The sequence below is a fragment of the Halichoerus grypus genome, chromosome 5, assembly GCF_964656455.1.
Source record: "Halichoerus grypus chromosome 5, mHalGry1.hap1.1, whole genome shotgun sequence".
Classification (NCBI taxonomy): Eukaryota; Metazoa; Chordata; class Mammalia; order Carnivora; family Phocidae; genus Halichoerus; species Halichoerus grypus.
The window spans coordinates 162871403-162889911 of record NC_135716.1 but is presented as its reverse complement, the minus strand read 5'-3'; the positions used below and the strand labels follow the sequence as shown (position 1 = coordinate 162889911).

Genomic DNA, 18509 nt, shown 5'->3' with positions numbered 1-18509 from the left:
TGCCCCTTTCTGGGACTCAGTCCTACCCCCCCTCCTTGTTTAAAGAGCGGTCGGACCGTGTAAGCAACAAGATGAGTAGACACTAGATAGTTGGAATCAGAGTGATGGTAGGGCAGGGCCAGAGCCTCAGGGGCCGGTCATGGGTGAGAGCAGACTCGGTTCTCCTTCTGTCTGTCCTGCGCTAGCCTGCCCTGGCCCTGGTTACCAGCTGAGGGTAAGGGACATTGCCTTTCTCACCCCAAGCTAATTCAGTCCACCCAGGCTCCAACCCAGGCCCACTTTGGCAGCTCAGTCTGGGAACCATCTTTGGACCCACAAGTTCGGCAGACTTAGTGCAGCTACCTCCTATCTGGCATGGGGGGCTTTCCTGAGTTCCCGCCAAAAGGAAGCTACCCAGCCCTGGGTGTTTCCCTGAACACCCATCAGAGGCCCTTCTGACGCTGTTTGCAGAGACCTCACTGATGGTAAACCTTGAGGGTGGTGTGTTGTGCAGCCGTCAGCCGAGTTAACACGTTTCATTTCACAGCCACTACAAAAAATGACAGGGGTTGCCATTTGCTGGGCTCGGCCCTGCGACACGTGCTTTGTGTCCGTGATCTCCTTTAATCCTCATACAATCCAGAGGGATGGGAACGCAGGCCCGTGTTTTACAGATGAGGAAATGGAGCTTCAGAGAGGTGAAATGACTTGCCCAAGGTCCCAGTAAATGATGGAGTCAGGACTCACACTCAAAGCTGATGCCATGGTCTGGGGGTTCAAACCATGATAGGGCGCTATTCCTCCACAGTCCCAGAGGGACTGTGTCAGAGCTGGAAGGGCTCAACCTGCCCCCAGTCCCCACTTTACAGATGGACAAATCAAGACCCGGAGAGAAGTGCCTGGCCCAAGATCATCATAGCAAGCCAGCCTCAGAGCCGATTCTAGGACCACTGCCCCCAAAGCCTCACCACACTGGTCCAGAAAACGGAGAGGGCCCCAGGCATAAACAAGAAATCCTGTCTTAAGAAATCTCCAGCATTTCCTAGGAAGTGGAACAGTGCCTAGGGTTCGCAGACGACGACATCCTAGTGGTCTCAGAGTTAGGGCTGGGGTCCTAACCCTCCTCTAGGCAGCAAGGGAGCTGCGGCTGTTACCCTCTGGGGCCTACAGGGGAGGCGTCATCTCTAACCATTTGCTGACGTGGTTTGTGTGCCCAGAATATTCTCCTTCTCAGCTGCTTTGGCTGGTTAATGCCCACCTGTCCTTCAGGTGTCAGTTCAATGTAACTTCCTCTGGGAAGGCCTCTGCGAGCCCCCACGGTCCCCCAACCATAGAGTCTCATGAGTCCATCTCTTTTCCATAATAGCCCCGACCACAGCGTGCCCTGTGGACTCACAGCAGAGGCACATGTAATGAACACCAACTTCAGAACTCACCTTCCAACCATGACCTGCAGCTGCACCCCTGGAATTTGGTATCATCCTTACAAAAGCAAGCTAATCTTTTAATACTCACTAAGATGATGATTGCTTAATATAAAAACAGATCGGAATCACCCCTGCAGCGGGCAGGAGCACCCCTGAATGCTCTGCTCGATCTCAATTCATCCCTAAAGATGGGGTCTATTTCTTAAGGTCAGAGCAGGGTTAATGTCCCAGTATCTCAAGACAGCTTTTCCTTTGGTTACCTCCTTCAGCCCAGGTCTCAGACTCAAGCATGTTCACAGATTTATTGTGCATTACAGGTAATTTAAGGGTTTTTGAGTGTAATTTTGAATGATATGCCCTTTCCACCTGAGGGCTGACTTTAGAGGTGAACCTCCTCCAGAGACAATCCTCACCATGTGAGAGAGTATTGAATTTCTATCCCCCCTCCCACCATGAGGATCTGTATGGCTCATCTCTCTGTACGCATATCCAGCACCATGCCGGGCACAGAGCACGCACCTAGTAAGTGTTTATGGAGGGAATGAATCACGTTTGTTTACTTGTGGAAATAAGACCAGCGTGATCTGTGTGGGTCTAGGTGGCTATAGGTGCTCTCACTCCTCAAGGCTGGAAGCCACTTAAACATCTATTTGCACTTGCTCTCATGCATACACAAGGCCAGAAGCAGTGTGAGTGTGAATGTGTGTATATTTATTTGCTCACACAGATATGTGAAAACCAGACACGGTTTTCTATTTGGGGCAGTTACATTTGTATCAATTTCATATTGCTTCTGTACCAAATTGCCATAAATCTAGTGGCTTAAAACAATGACAATTTTATGGTCTCACAGTTGGAGGTCAGAAGTCCAAAATGGGTGTTACAGGGGTGAAAATCAAGGTGTTGGCAGGGCTTGCATTTCTTCTGGAGACTCTAGGGAAGAATCTGTTTCCTTGCCTTTTTAACTTCTAGAGCTGCATTCCTTGGCTTGCGGCCCTTCCTCCATTGGCAAAGCCAGAAGCACAGCATCTTGAGATCTCTCTCTGTGTTTCCGCCTTCGCACATTGCCTCCTCTCTTATAAGCACCCTGTGATTACCTCGGCCCCACCCTGATAATCCAGGATGGTCTTCCCCCTTTTTAAGTTTCTTAATTTAATCACATCTGCAAAATCACTTTGCTGTATAAGGTTATGTTCACAGGTTCTGGGGATTAGGACCTGATACCTTTGGGTGGCCATTATTCAGCCTACCTTGCTCCATTGAGCAAGACACTCAATTCGTGTTTGGTGAATTGCATCATAAGAAAGGGAAGAACTACTGTCCCAGCAGAGAGCCCACAGCATGAGAACCTGGGGCTGGAAGAACTGAGAAATTCTGGGCATGGTATAACCCAAAGCCCCTCCAACGTGGCATCATCCCCACCTCCCCCCAGGTATTCCCGTTGCTCTGCCCCTGGCATTCTGGTGACTCTTGCCCCAGCCTCTTCCGGGCATCAAACTTTTTGTTCTTATTTTAGATTTTGAAGAAACAATTTACAAGTTTGTTACCAAACAAGAGAATCTTGATTTCTGTTTATCAATTAATCGAACAGAAGAACTGATTGTTTTGATTGAGCATGAACTTTGGAGTCTAGAAGACCTGGATTCAAACCCGGGTTCTGCCACTTACTAGCCGTAAACAATAATTTTACCTCTGGGAGGGGCCTCAGATGATATGTATTGTTTCGATCGGTAAAATGGGGATAATAACAGAACCTCCATTGTAAGGTAGTTGTGACAAATAAATAAGATAATGTAGATTGTGGTTTTCAAAGTGTGGTTCCCAGACCAGCTCCATTAATATCACCTGTCAGTTAGACCCATCCCTGATATATTGAATCAGAGACTCTTAGGATGGGGCCCAGCAATCAATGTGGCAACAATCCTTCCAGAAGATTCTAGTGTAGCTCAAGCTTGAAAGGTGTATATATATATATATATATATATATATATATATATATATATGCCTTACTTCTATATATGCCTATATATAATTATATTATATATTGTATAACATACCATATGTTACCTATACACTTAACATAATTAATATAATACATATACTTAATATATATTATATAATATATAATTAATATATATTATACTATATATAATGTGCTAGGCATAAGGAGCCTGGCACACAATAAGCACTCAACAAATGGTTCTCATTATTCTTATCACCAGTGTCTCCTATTGATAGTTCTAGCACATTCTCTGAGATGTTGAATTGGGTATGTATCTCTCCCCCTTCATATCCTACCAACACTGTACATGTTAGGGAGGTCTCCTACTGCAACCTATCACCCATACAGCTGCCCTTTAATGAAGTGGTCTTCCTGCTTCTCCTTGCTCACTGTTTCTCTTCTTATGCCCCCTGGCCAAGCCCTGCCCATACCTGCATGCCAACTTCCCATGCATTGTAAAGACCTCCCCTACGTTTCTCTTCTCCAAGGCACCTCAGCTGTGCTTAGGGCTCTCCAGCCCGTCTGAGCCTCAGATGAGGGCTGACCAGCCCTGAGGCGCAGGGAAGTTTCCTTCACTAATCTGGGACCTATGTTTCTCCCTGTCTGGTTGGCTTTGGCAGCTACTTCTGCTGCTGACTCACTCTGCTCGGAGTTTGACCAAAACCCCCAGGCCTTTTTCTCAGGAACTGCCTGAGCTCTGGTGGCTTGGGTCACCCCAGTCATTGACATGTGCAATTCATTTCTTAAAAATAACATTTGTTTTCGAATTACAAGAGTAATACATCCTTGGTGCCGTCATTTAGGAAACAGAAAGGGGAAAAAAAATCACTGATAATGGTCACTTTTAAATGGACTGATTTGCAAAAGTGATCCTATATTTTTGTAATCAAGAAAAAACCCCCCACACTTAAGCAACTTTCATTTCTGGGGGAAGAAAGGGAATTGGAGAAAACAAAACTAATGTACATGGGGTGGGTGGCCCCTGGGTGGCTCAGACAGTCAAGGGTCCAAGTCTTGATTTCTGCTGGGTTGGTGATCAGGGTGGTGAGATTGAGCCCTGCACGGGGCTCCTCGCTCAGTGGAGTCTCCTGGAAATTCTCTCTCTCTCTCCCTCTGCTCCGCCCCCGACTCGCACATGCACCCTCTCTAAAATAAATAAATAAATAAATAAATAAATAAATAATAAAATCTTTCAAAAACTAATGTACATGGGGATAATTGTGAATTCTAGCATATATAGATATCTCTGGTCTCATATACAATTCAAACATATGTCAGTGTATAACACTGTAAACTCATCTCCCAGAGACTACCATTGCTAATATTTGGGGTATAGCCTCCAGGACTTTACAGCTAACATCTTGTATGTTTAAACTTAAATTTAGGTCTAGGGGATGCAAACTGGTGCAGCCACTCTGGAAAACAGTATGGAGGTTCCTCAAAAAGTTGAAAATAGAGCTACCATACGACCCAGCAATTGCACTACTATGTATTTATCCAAAGGATACAAACATAGTGATTCCAAGGGGCACATGCACCCCAATGTTTATAGCAGCAATGTCCACAATAGCCAAACTATGGAAAGAGCCCAGATGTCCATTGACAGATGAATGGATAAAGAAGATGTGGTATATATACACAATGGAATATTACTCAGCCATCAAAAAGAACGAAATCTTGTCATTTGCAAGCACATGGACAGAACTAGAGGGTATTATGCTAAGTGAAATGTGTCAGTCAGAAAAAGACTAATACCATATCATTTCACTCATATGTGGAGTTTCTAAGAAACAAAACAGATGAATATAGGGAAAGGGAAAGAAAAATAAAATAAGATGAAAACAGAGAGGGAGGCAAACCATAAGAGAATCTTAATCATAGGAAACAAACTGAGGGTTGCTGAAGGGGAGGTCGGTGGGGTCTGGGGTAACTGGGTGATGGGCATTAAGGAGGGCACTTGATGGAATGAGCACTGGGTGTTATATGCAACTGATGAATCACTAAATTCTACCCCTGAAACTAATAATAGAGTATATGTTAACTAAATTGAATTTAAATAAAAAATTAAAAAAAAGAAAAAAAAATTTAAATTCAGGTCTAAACTTAGCCCTGGATTTGGAGATAGACCTGGTTCAAATTCTGGCTCCCATATTTATTGGTTGTATTACTTTGGACAATTTATTAAATCTCTTGGAGGCTCAGTTTCCTCATCTATAAAATGGAGGTGATAATATCTATTCCCCAGGATTGCAGCCAACATGAAAATAATGGAAATAAAACACACAGTAAGAGTCTGCAAAGAGCTTATATTGGGGTTGTTACTATTATTAACCGTTCACCTGGCCACCTGCTGTTCCCATCCAGATCCAGGTCAGATGCCGCTCTTCTTTCTAGTCGTCCCTGGCGGCTCCCACACCTCCCGCTCCCTTTATGTTGCTGCTGTCCCGTGTCCATCTTTCTGTTATAGCATCAGACACACACTGTTGTGCCCCCTTACAATCTGAAGCTCCTCGGGGGGAGAGACTATGTCTTCCTTGTTCATTTCTGTGTCCCCGGGGCAGGGTCCTGCAGAAGGCGTGACCCAGAGTGGCTGTCAGAATGCATCAAATGAGAGAATTAGAAGAGGCTGGATAAGAATTTGTTAGGGAATGGATGAATAAACATCGGGAAGACTGAATGCGTGAATGGAGGAATGTATGAATGAGTCGGGAGCGGCAGGCGTCACCCCCCAGCCTAACCCTCTTTTCTCGGGATGGGGGGTGGAGCGAACCCTCTTCTCCCAGGTAAGTCTCTTCAGGTGGGGGGCAGGGCTCCTGCCCGGCCCAAGCCGGGGCGGAAGCCCCTCCCCTCATAGCTGGAGTGTTGCTGGGGGCGGGGCCTCTCGAGGTCGGGGGCGGGGATGGGTGTCAGAGGCGGGTCCGGGGCGGGTCCGGGGCGGGTCCGGGCGGGGCTGGAAGGGTCAGGGAGGCCAGCAGGGGCTGGGGGAGGCGGGGCCGGAATCTGTGCACCCACACAGCCAACCCCCCCCAGTCTGCGGCCCCACCGGGGGCTTGCTCTCTGGAGGGGCCCCTGCCTAGATGGCCGAGAAACTGCGACCTCAGGGGTGGGAGGCTGCAGCCGGGCTAAGTCCGACCCCAGCCAGCTAGTTCACTTGCTGTGTGACCTTCGTTGACAAGGGTCTCCGTCCCCGCTCCAATTTCCCCCATCCCGGAGAACACTTCCCGCTTTGGCATGATAAACTCAACTCTTTCCCAGGCAACCTCCAAAAAAAAAACCCCGAAAGCAAAAGCAAAAGCAAAACCTGATACCTGACACCACTGAATAGACCTTTAGGAGGAGCAGAGAGCTGAGTCAGAAGGAAAAGTCGCCTCACCCAGCTCCTTCCCAGCCTTCGGTTTCCTTATCTATACAACGGCGGGTCGACAGTAACTGCTCCCACGCCCACAGGAGGGCCGCGAGCCTCGAGGGGGCTGTGGTACGTAAACTGCTTTGCAAGCGTTGGGAGCGAGTTACTCTCACTCTCAGAGGCCCGGCCCTTCCTGAGGCCAGCCCCGCACACCGCCGCTCAGCGAGTGGCAGCGGCAGGGGCAGAGGGCCGCCGCCTGGCACTTTCCTGAGCCCGTTCTACTGCAGCTCGAGAAGCTAGGCTGGGTCCTCTGTGTTGAGGGCCTCCTGGCCTCAGGCTTGCGGGGAAGGGAGTTTTCGAGAAGGAAATGGTTGTGGTAAGACAGAACGATGGAGCAACTTCGCGGGGATGCCGGTGAAAAGCTCCCTTGCTCCGGGCGTGTTCCGGTCGTGAACGTGGGGCAGCCACCGCGGTCAGAAAGTACCTGGTGTTCACCCAGCACTTCATAGGGCAGCAGCAAGCCTTAGCTTGAGGGGCCTCAGGCCAGCCACTTGGGCCTCAGAACCTTCCTCTGCTCAGAGCAGTTTCCCAGGGTTACCCAGAGACTAGTCCACCACCCAAGCCTCTCTTCTGCTCCTCCAAAGGAGGGCCCTGGGAAATAGCCTTGGGAGTTAGCTCCCGACTTGCAGGGTAACGTGGGAGGTCTTTCCCCTCTCTGGGTCCAGTACTCGGTGAGAGTGAGTTGTATCTGGCTCCAGTGGCATGATCTTGAACCCAAGATCCGGTGGCCAAGACAAGTAATTTTGTGAACTCTGGGGTTGGGGACAGTAGAAAGGCCCAGTCCGGTCGACAGATGAAAGGACACCCAGGATAGTTGGAGGGCTTGATCACTATTCACTGAACAGCTTGGAGAAGACCCAACCTTCCTGTGTTTCCCCTTCCTCATTGGCAAAATGGGGACATTCCCTTTCAGGCCTCTCGTTCCTTTTTTGTAAAACAGGAGGGGGATGGGCTCCAAGGGTTTCGGGTCCTGTGATTCTGCTTCCTAGCTGTGACCCTGGGCAAGCCACTTCACCCCTCCATCTTAGAAACGTTTTAGTCTCTCCATCTGCCCAATGGGCATTTTACCCCTCCCCACTTCTCAGGGTTACTGAGTTCACATGGGGTGAACAGGAAGAAAGTGGACACTGATGTAGGCACAGCCCAGCTTCATCTCCCCCCACTTCCTGAGGAATCTCGGTGTGCTGTTCCCATGGTGCTGGCTGGAAGTGACCTTTGGAATCCATCCCCCTGAAGTTCTTCTGAAAGAGCTTCGGTGGCTCTCTATTGCCCAAACGGGATCAAGGACCAACCTCAGCATCCATTCAAAACCCTCTCCCACTCATACCGGATTCTCCTCACCCTCCAGGATACACCAATAACATCCTCAAACAAACCTTCTTTCCCCAGCCCTTAATTCGTGATTTCAGGGTCCCAGCTGTACTTGTCATCAAGATCTGCTCTTCCTCCAACTGTTCTCGAAATTAGAGAAGGCTATCCTCACATACCCAGGAGCTGAAGCCTGGAACCTGGGGGGGTGTTATCCTCAACTCCTTTTCCTCACCACCCACATTTATCCTAGCCCACATCATGAAGATCCTGTTCTCTGGGAGTCCATCCCCTGTGTCTCTCATAGGTACCCCAGGACCTTGTGGGACATGCGGGGACATTACTGAATAGCCACACACTTTCGCTATGCTGGGCCTTGTGCTGACGCTGGGGGCATAGGGGTGGGTCAGTCTTTATCCTTAGGGGCCCCAGGCCAGTGGGGAGAGGGTCATGTAACCACTCTCCTGGACTTGCTTACTCAATTGCTTTACATTTTAAGCCCCTACACAGGAGAACATAGTAAGACCTACAAACATGGGTGGGAGAGAACTGGCCTTCTCCCTCTCTGGGCCTCTGTTTTGCCATCTGCATAATGGTATGGAATGGATTCAAAGAAAGGATGGTGGGGGCTTTTCCAGTCCAACAATCTTGGAAGCAGCGATTCTCCAAGCCAGGGAGCAGGAGGAGGGAGGGAGACGGGAGACCTAGACACAGCTGCTCAGCTGCCCCCTGACTAAGAAGGAGGGGGTCCCACTCCTGCCAGGCAGTTCCTTAGAAGTCCCACCCCCTTGCCCTCACCTCTCCTGCCAAGGCAGTGTAAAGCCTTTGTAAAGCCTTGCCTGAAACAGAGAAGCTGCTGGTTAGCTCCTTCCCAAGCCCTGCTGGTTAGCTCCTTCCCAAGCCCTGCTGGGCTCTCTGACTGGCCCACTGCCTAACCTAGCTGGTGACTGGCTGCTCTCTCCAGCCGGCATGGGGCTGGAGTCCAGGCTGGGGAAGGAGAGCCCCGGATCTCTGCCCCGGGGCTGCTGCAGTGAAGAGTTTGTGAGTCGGACAGACCTGGGTTCGAACCCAGCCCGGCCACTTTTTAGCTGTGGGGCTGTAACAGTTCATTTTATGTGTCAGCCTGACAGGCTCACAGGGGACTCAGACTTGGACCGGCACTAAGTGAATACAGAGGCTTTGGGCGGTTTGCTGACTCATCTGAGCCTCTATTTTGAAATTTGTAAGAAATGGAAATCATAATTCCTTGCACAAGTACCACTCCCTCCTTTAGAATTCCCATTATTTATGGAAAAGAGCTCCGAGTCTTCTTTGCAAGCATTTCACTGCTCTTCTCCACCCTGCCCCGGGCTGCCTTTCGAAGACTCATTTCCTCATCGCTGACTGGATGCGCTAGCTAGACACCGTTCCCTTTCCAGCCCCTCGGCCTTTGCACCAGCTGTTCCCTTCCCGTGAAATGCATGCCTAGTCTTGCCTTTTGTCTAGCTGGTAAACTCTCACGCACCCCTCAGGGGCCATCTCGGAGACGTCCTCTTAGAGCCTTCCCTGACTCCCTTAGGAGTTGTCTTGCAGTGCCTGGCACAGCCCTTGGCTGTCACATTATTTATGCCATGCTGGGGGTGTGGGGCTGTGTGTCCTCCTCCCCAGACTCTGAGCTCCTCGTCTATGTACACAAGAGGGTGAGGGTTTCCCTTTCTTTGCGTTGCTTCAGTGTTTTTCAGTTTATGAAGTACTTTTTCAGATCCACGATTTCACTTAAAGTCACAGCAACAGGGGGAAGGAGGCAGAGCCAGGATTAAAAGCCCCCAGTTCATCCCCAAACAGGGCTTTTTTAGAAAGGAGAACTTGGGGGGGGGGGCGGGGAGCAGGGTTTGGCTCCTGAGGCCTACAGCTCAGCAGGGGCTGGAAAGGCAAGGCCAGGTTGGGTTGGGAAGGGTGGGCCCCAGGCTAGCAGAGGGTGTGAGGGCAGATGGAGGTCACAGGAGAGGGGCAGGTCTGATTCCAGATGTGTCCCTCTCTGTGGGGTCCTGGGCAGCTCTCCTCTTTTCTCCATCTTTAATCTTTAGCTCCATAAAATGTTGCTTGGAAGGCCAATGTGGAGGGCACAAGATAATCATGGGGTGAGGGCCCTGGGAATGAAAGGCCCTGAGGAACTTCACAGACGCAGCAAACATGTGCACCCAGATGGACTCAGACACTCTAGCTGTTGCTGTCTTTCTCACGACTCATCTGTTATTGTGAGAACCCCCATCCCCAGGGCCAGAGTATCCAAAGACCCTTCATCAGAACTCGAAAATCCTCTCCTGGAGGGCCCAGAGACCCTCCCAGTGGGCCTAAAGAGACCCATCCCAGTTCAGGGCTTGAGGGCCCAGTGCTAAAAGGCTTAGAGCTTCTTACAGTAGATAGGTCTTTCTGATGGTGGTGCCCACATCCCCTGGGGAGGACTATGTGAACTTTGTGTGGTGTTCATGACTCTATTTCATTCAAAAGCAGTGCCATTTGCACGCTCAAGGGCAGAAAGAACCACAGTCAGGTGTCTGCTCTGAGCTCTGGGCTGCCAGCAAGGCTGGGGAATCTGCTTGGGGTTGCTAGACTCCCTCAGGCTTAGCACGGGGCTGTCCCCAAGTCAAAAATATCTCTTGGGTCGTTCTCACGTCCCTCCAAGAAGTTCTTTTCCAGGAAAGTCCCTTGGGTGTCTGTCATCCCAGGGATGGCCTGACCCAAGGCAAAGCCGGGAAAGACAGCGGTGATTTTCCTCCACGATTTTACTGCGTAGCTCAGAGCCCAGAGATGTGGGTTCTTGTCCCAGTTCTGACTTGCTGTGTGGACGGAGGTGAGTCATTTGGACTTCCTAGGTTTCAGTTTGCCTCTGAGTGGGGATTGCGGGCCCCACCCCACAGAGGATCCAGTAAGATCAAAGATATCGACATTCTTTGCTGTTGACATTTGAATGATGGGGGAAGATTATTGATGGGAGGTGGTGGGCTGGGAGTCAGATCCCCCTTCTGGCCAGATGACCGTGGACACGCTTCACCCGCACTGCTTCATAGAGGAAGCCGGCTGCTCCGCATCTCAGGTTAGAAGAGCAACATCACTTGCTTAGGAATAATGCCTTTCTTGTCTGCCCAGAGAGGCCGGCTTCCTGTTATAAAGCTCTCCAGCTACCTATATTTTTCTAAACAACCCAATTAATCGTAAATAATTCATCATTGGCATCCCGACATGTTTAGCGCCTGTCTTCTCAGCCAGACTGTGGGCTCCAGGCAGGAACCCTGTCTGACCTGTCTGACCTGTCCTCCAGAGGTCAATATGGGGTCTGACCCATAGGTGCTCAGGAACCGTTTCTGCAGGATCTTGGAGTTCAGCTGCTCACTGGGCTGTGGGAGGAGCCCAGAAGATAGAGGATGAGGCCCACAAGCCTGAGGCGTCTGGGTGAATGGGCTGCTCTAGGAAGGTCTTTCTCTGAGACCAGAGGGGAGGGAGCGGCCCAGGAGGCAGGATGGCTTTGGCATCAGGGGAAGGGAGGAGGTGGTGAGGGCAAGCTGAGATTCCAGAGGCTTTACCTACCCCTCCACCTTACCGCCCCCCCACCCCCGCCCACCCCACTCCGGATGCCTGTGAGGCCTGTGCGTGGGCCCTGCTCTTTCTAGCCTGGGGTAGCCTGGGAACCTTCGGATGTGGCTCGGCAACTGGTGCTCACTTCAGCCCCCTGCTGCCTCTGGCCTGCCCCTTCATGTCATCTCCTCGTACTGACACCCGCTCCCCTCCCTGCATCTGCCACGCGGAGCATGCTTCTTCCTCCACAGACCTGGTCCTTTTTCCCATGAGACCTTTGTACACACTGTCCCCTCAACAGCAGTGCACACCTCTTCTCTGCCTGGAAGGTGCAAGACACACTCAGCTCCATGGTCTGCTGTTGGGAAGCCTTGCAGGCCACCGCAGGGAGATTGAGTGGCTCCAGCCTTGGGGCCCCGTAGCCTCTTGGGTCTCCTTCTCTCTACGCAGTTCAGGACCTACCACACGGGGCTGTGATTGGTTTCCTATCTGTCCCCAACCCCACAACCGCCTGGGAACCACTTGAAGGCAGGGATCAGCTCAGCTCCCCACGGCGGCCCCACGCACACAGCACGGGTTCTGGCACCGAGGAGAGATCCTAAGTCACCGAGGGCCTGGGTTTCTTGGCAGGAGAGACTACTTTGCAGTAGCCACAGTATCTGAGGCAGTATGTGGCCAGAAGATCAAGGACAAGGGCAAGCTTATTTATTCACCGTCTAGGAAATGGAGGCTCATAAAGGGGTAGGTATTTGCCCAATATCCCATAGCACATCGACAACCAAGTGAGGCCCCAAGCCCAGGGGTCCTGATGCTTGGTCCCCAGCTCTGCGCTGTAGCAGCCGTGCACAATGTCCCTGCAGCAAGCCAGGGCGCCTGGAAGCCCCAGGGGCCCCGGCCCGGCAGCTGCTCATTCCACACTGGCTCAGCCCTTCTGGCCGGGCTCTCAGCCAACTGCAGCACGAGGCCCTGTCTGGCTGCCCCGGCCAAAGGTCGCTGTCAGCAGTTTGGGGAGGTGACCAGGCCACTTCCCTCTGGGTGGCTCAGACATGCACAGCGAGGCCCGGAACAATGTCTCCACTGGGCTATGGGCTCTTCCAGGAGGACAGTGTCCTCCTTGCCAACCTGATTAAAACTGAGCTAACAGTCTGAAGAGCACACAGCGGAGTCGTGTAATATGCACTCAACAAACATTCACTAGCACAGCATCATTATCACTACTGTGATAACGAGGAGCACCCACGTGGCCCTGCAGGGTGTGCATCCAGGCTCCCCCGCCTACAGAGTTAAGCAAGGTACTTAGCTTCGTTGTGCCTCATTGTTTTAATCTTTTACATAGGACTGTGGGAGAATTAAATCAGTTACTGTGTAAAAGTTAATTAGAGCAGGGCCTGTAAGGAGTGATCACTGGAAAAGTGTTACCTGTTGTTATTAAGTGGCTCAAATCCCTGGACTAATAGAGCAGCTTCCTCCCTGGCCTCTCTATCCCCTCTCTCCTCAGCATTAAAACACAGACTGACCACGTCAGCCCTTCTCTGTTTGCGAAGCTCCAATAACGGACTCAAAGACCTGTGTCCAAACTCCTCCGCATGAGGGTCGAGTCTGCTCCTCCTTTGCCCCCGACTGCTTCCCTGGCCTTATCTCCCAGCCCCCTCCCATGCCTCCCAGGCTCCAGTCATAACAGACCCTTGCTGTCTCCGGAGCATGCTGCGCTTTTTCACGCCTCGGTGCCTTGTACAAGCTAGAGTCTTTCCTTCTTCTGCCCCCCAGGAAGTCCCTGCTTGACTCTCAAGGCCCAGTTGGATTGGTGACTCTGCAGGCCTTCCCCACGGCGCCCAGGTGAAGTCGTCGCTCTGTCCTGTGTTCCCACCATATCGCTCGACACTGCAATTACCTGCTAGCATGTGAGTTTCTCCCTGGACTGCCCTGTGCTTCTTGTATTCTTTTTGTCTGGCTCAGCACCAGCAGGCCGAAGCGGAAGTGGACGACTTCCAAAGCACCCATCCAGATGCAGCTCTGGGTCAGTTCCTGGGCTGGGCACTAGGGGAGCAGAGGCTGAGGCTTGCTCTTTGTCCCTGAAGGAGCCCCAGTCATTTGGGGAGGTAGGCCAGGAGATGAACTGGAGGTTGCCAGGTGGGTGTGGAGAGGCAGGAGACCCAGGGAGGAGACATGGTGGAGTTGATTTCGGGCACCTCTTAGTGGTTCTGTTTTGCTGGAGCATAAAATAGAAAGGGGAGATGGAGCTCGACAGGCCTCTGTGTGGTCAGCTACTGAGTTTAGACTTTGCCCTGCTGGTGACATCCCTCCCCTGCCCCCTATTCTAGGAACTCTTGGCCTGGGGAGGGATTTCTAGGGCATTTCTTTGTTTTCCACAGGAGCCTTGAATGCTCAGGTAGGAGCCTAGAAGGGATAAGGCAGCCCAATTTGTAAAACATGTTTATCTGACACAAACACTTTCTCCCCAGTGACTGCCTGGCAAACTCGCACTCATCCTTCACGCTGTGGCTCAGAGGTCCCCTTCTTGGAGGCCTTCCCCAACCCCCCCTGGGCTAGGTTCCTCATTCCCTTCTTACTACTTTTTCTTTGTCTCTGATTTTAGACCTGTCTCCCCTGTTAGATTGGGAGGTCCCTGAGGGCAGGCACTGTCTCGTTCATTTTTGTTTCTGGGTCCAAAGGGCTCAGCACAAACAAGAGTCAACTTTTTAGTAAGTTTAAGGTGCACAGCAAGATGGCTTGATTCAATTCATTTTTTGAATCGATAAATGTGGTAGGTATTGCTGTGTCTACTTTCCAGATGAGAAAACTGAGGCTCATCACGGGAGTGACACATAGAAGTCTGCATAGTAAGGGGCAGAAGCAGGACTGAGCCAGGTTTTGGGAGTCCAACCGGTGGGGAAAGAAGGCATGGCTTCGGATGGCTAAGGCTGGAGCTCGGCACACTTTCAAAGGAATCATTCCTCGGTTCTGATCCCTGTTGCCCTGCCAATGGCAGGGCTGAGAGAGCAGGGGACAGACATACATTGGGCACATACTGCATGAAGACCTAGCTTGGGACACTTTCACATATAGAATTCTATTTTACTCTGATAAAGGCATCACCACCTCAATGTACAAGAGAGGAAGCTCAAGGGCACAGGAGGGAAGTGGTTTGTCCACCGTCTCCCAGTGAGGGAGAAGCAGAGCCGCGATCTGAATTCCAGGCTCAGTGTCTCCGCACCTGGGGGTCAGGGGCTCATATGAACAGGAGCCCAAGTGAGGACTCTGGAAAGGGGAAGACCGTGTAGTTTTGGGTGGGACTGGGGGCCCACTCCTAGGCTTGTGCCTCTGGCTCTGGAGGCACGTCCACCTTGCAGTCTGGGCCTCCGCCCAGGGCTGTCACTCCCGCTGCTCTCCTGGTCTCCCCGGAGCCTGTGAGGGACTGCGTTGTTGCCACTGCGGCCTGCGGCTCTGGCCCAGCTCCAGCCTGCAGCTTCCCCACACCTGAGCCAGCCTGAGGCAGAAGCAGGTGGCCCGGGACCAGAGGAGCGGGGGGTGGGGTGGGGGTGAGATGGGGTGCGGGGAGTCTGACCTACAAGGGAGTCTTAGCAGCCCTAGCCAGCACCCCGAGGGGTGGGGACTCTGGCCCACTCCCATCACAAGGTCACAGTGACTTCCTTTTTGTCTCTCAGCTGCTCTGAAGAGAAGGTGTGTGGACTGGGGTGTAGAAGAGGATAGGACCCCAAAGGCCCCGCTGGGTGGGGCTGGCATTTCCATGTCTCACAGGCTACAACTCTGATAACAAAACCCCTCAATTCCTGCAGGGCCAGCAAGTGCCAGGTTCTGTGCGGAGAGCTCTATCGGGACTCATTTATTTCCCACAACAGCCCTGGGAGGTGGGCACACTACAACCCCACCACACAGACGAGGGAAATGAAGCTCCGAGAGGTTGAGGGACTTGCCCAGGGCACACAGCTAGGGCGCAGAGAGGCTGGGATTGGAGCTCAATCTGGCTCCAGAGCGAATAATGTACTTTTTTTTTTTTTTTAAAGATTTTATTCATTTATTTGAAAGAGAGATAGCGAGAGAGAGCACAAGCGGGGAGAAGGAGGAGAAGCGACTCCCTGCTGAGCAGGAAGCCTCATGTGGGGCTCAATCCCAGGACCCTGAGATCCTGACTGGAGCCGAAGGCAGCTGCTTAACCGACTGAGCCACCCAGGTGCCCCGCGAATAATGTTCTAGCCATGTCATTTTTGCAGTCCAGACTCCGGGGTTCTAGGCTCAATTGCATTCTTGGGCAAGTCTCAACTTCTCTGGGCCTCAGTTTCTCCTCCTATGAAGTGAGAGGATTGGGGCGCCTGGGTCTCATCTCAGTAAGGAGTCACTGAAATGATGCATACAGAGGGTTTAGTGTGACGTGTGACACATGGGAAATGCTCAACACATCACCTTGGGATGCCCTTCCCTCCTCCCGCCCACCCCCTACTCCCCACCCCCTCCACGAAGCTGCCCTGCTGACTGCTGCAAGCCCTCACTTGCTGCCTCCTCCTCCGAACTCCTGCGACTCTTGTCTGTGCTGCACAAATCGGCATATTCAGTTGAGTTGGATTCCTGTTGCTCACCTCCCCAGGATCTAAACTGCTCTCACTTCTCTAGAGTCTCAATTCCCATTGGGAATTTAGGGAAGCTGATTCTATTCCCTCCTACCTGCACCCCCCAACATTCTAAGGGTGAGGCACGTGCTCTGAGCTAAGCCACTGAACAACCTCTGCCCCTAAGGGTTAATCCCCAGGTGGGCAGGTGACCTTACTCAGTCCACGGTGAATCTCAGGACGTGCTGGGAATTCTGGGACACAGATTCTATTTTCTCTGTGGCTCCAGATGGTGTGGGGTACAAATGTGAGGTATCGAACTGCTGCAGCCATTTTGCTATCATAGGAGAAACCAACCTGAGGATGACACTGAGGGTGCAGAGCTAGGAGACTAGCAGAGAAATGGAGTTCTGATCAAACCATGCCTGACTGCTGGGCTCCGACAGACTTTTCAGTTTCATGAGCCAACAAATTTCCTTTATTGTTAAGTCAATTTTCTATTATTTGCAACTAAAATCAACCTGATTCAAACACCATCTAGTCAAACAATGTTGTTTACCAAGAGATATATTTATTCACTTATATATTGATTAGGCCCCTGCTCTACACCAAGCACTATGCTAGGTGAGCAGTACTGATGTGGTCCCATCCTCCTCAAAGGCTTACAGTCTGATGGAAAGAACCAGGGATTAAAATGCCTGCCTAGGGTGCTCTGATGTATGTAACCTGCTCAGCATCCATCCCCCCTCCTTTAAATAGCAGAACCCTGACTTTTCTTTGGATACCATCTGAAGACCTGGTCAACTGACCACAGTGACTCATTCAGTGATGGGCATGAGAGTCAGCCCTGAGACTGTAAGCTTTGAAACACAGGTCCTGCACTTCTGGGGCTTACTAAACTGGGGAAACATAAGGCTGGGGTTTCCTCGAGCTGAAAGAGTGCTAGGACTAGTTAATCTCTGAGCGTTGGTAGCAATTAACTTCTCTGACTTCACTCCTTCATTCAACCAGATGTCAGTGCAGTGCCTCCTCCCATGCCTGAGCCTGTGCTGTAAGATGGGGAAGGAGGGATGAAGAGGATGTGGCCGCTCCTTTTGAGCTCAGTCTAAAGAGAAGGACAAATGAATAGGTAATGCCCAACACAGCATAGCTATACTAGGACTAATCAGCTTAGCTTGAAGGCATTCATTGTTATTGTTAATTCTGTGACATGTTACACATAGGAAAAACTAGAAGACTCAAGAAAGGTTTAAAAATAAAAATCTCCTGGGGCACCTGGCTGGCTCTGTCAGTGGAGCATGCGCAGTTCTTGATCTCAGGGTCGTGAGTTCAAGCCCCACATTGGGCATAAGAGACGACTTAAATAAACAAATTAAAAAAAAAAAAAAAAGAAAGAAAGAAAAAGAAAAATCTCCCTTAGTTCCACCACTCAGCTATGATCATGGTTAATATTTTTGTCTACAATCTTCCAGATGCTTTTCTATGTACATGCACTTAAAAAAAAAACCCAAACTGAATGCAATGTGGCATATTGAGTTAGATCCTGGAACAGAAGAAAGGGCACTACTGGAAGAACTGGTAAAAACCAAATAAAGTCAGAGTCTAGTAATGTCCCAATGCTCATCTCAGTTTTGGTAAATACCATGATTATGTTAACAGCAGGGGAAGCTGGGTGACGTGTATGCAGAAATCTCTGTGTGCTATCTTTGGAACTTTCCTGTAAACTTAAAATTATTCCAAAATAAAAAGTTTACTTAAAAAAAAATGAACTCATTCTCTATTGTTTTGTAATCTATGTTTATTCACTCAATAGTTTATCTTGAAATTCTTGTCTTAAAGTGATTTATTTCATGATCGCATACTATTCCATGAATGAATCATCATAGCCTATCTCCCCTTTGTTGGAAATTTAGGTTGTTTCCAATTCTTACTGTTATAAAAAATGCTGCATATACTTATACTTAGTCATTTCCTTAGGATATACTAACAAAGTGGAATCGCTGAGCCAAAGCCGGCAGCTAGGAAACACACACTGAGCACCCGGACCATCAGTGTTCTCAGGCCCCCGATACACATGAACTTGAGGCCTGGCAGGCACACCGACAGAGAGGCACTGCTCTCATTCCTTTATTCTAGGGCAATTTCCAGAGGTTTTCAAGGGATGAGCCAACAAATTCTCAGCAGAGACTCTCTCAGCCCACTGTAGCCCCTTCCTGGTGTCACGTCCAACTCAAGGGCGCACGGATCTAGCCCATCCCATGGTGCTC

The 18509-nt window shown here is 50.6% G+C and overlaps 2 long non-coding RNA genes across 2 annotated transcripts; one reads left to right on the top strand and one right to left on the bottom strand.

The window, feature by feature from the left end:
- Positions 1-5697: 5697 nt before the first annotated feature.
- LOC118518452 (uncharacterized) lies at positions 5698-6781 on the bottom strand. The gene is made up of 2 exons (XR_004908635.2): positions 6717-6781; positions 5698-5998 (listed from the first exon to the last, which is right to left on the bottom strand). It is a non-coding gene; the product is annotated as an uncharacterized LOC118518452 (long non-coding RNA).
- On the top strand, positions 6538-18007 carry LOC144378815 (uncharacterized). The gene is made up of 3 exons (XR_013448283.1): positions 6538-6883; positions 13445-13578; positions 15703-18007. It is a non-coding gene; the product is annotated as an uncharacterized LOC144378815 (long non-coding RNA).
- The last annotated feature ends 502 nt before the right edge of the window (positions 18008-18509 follow it).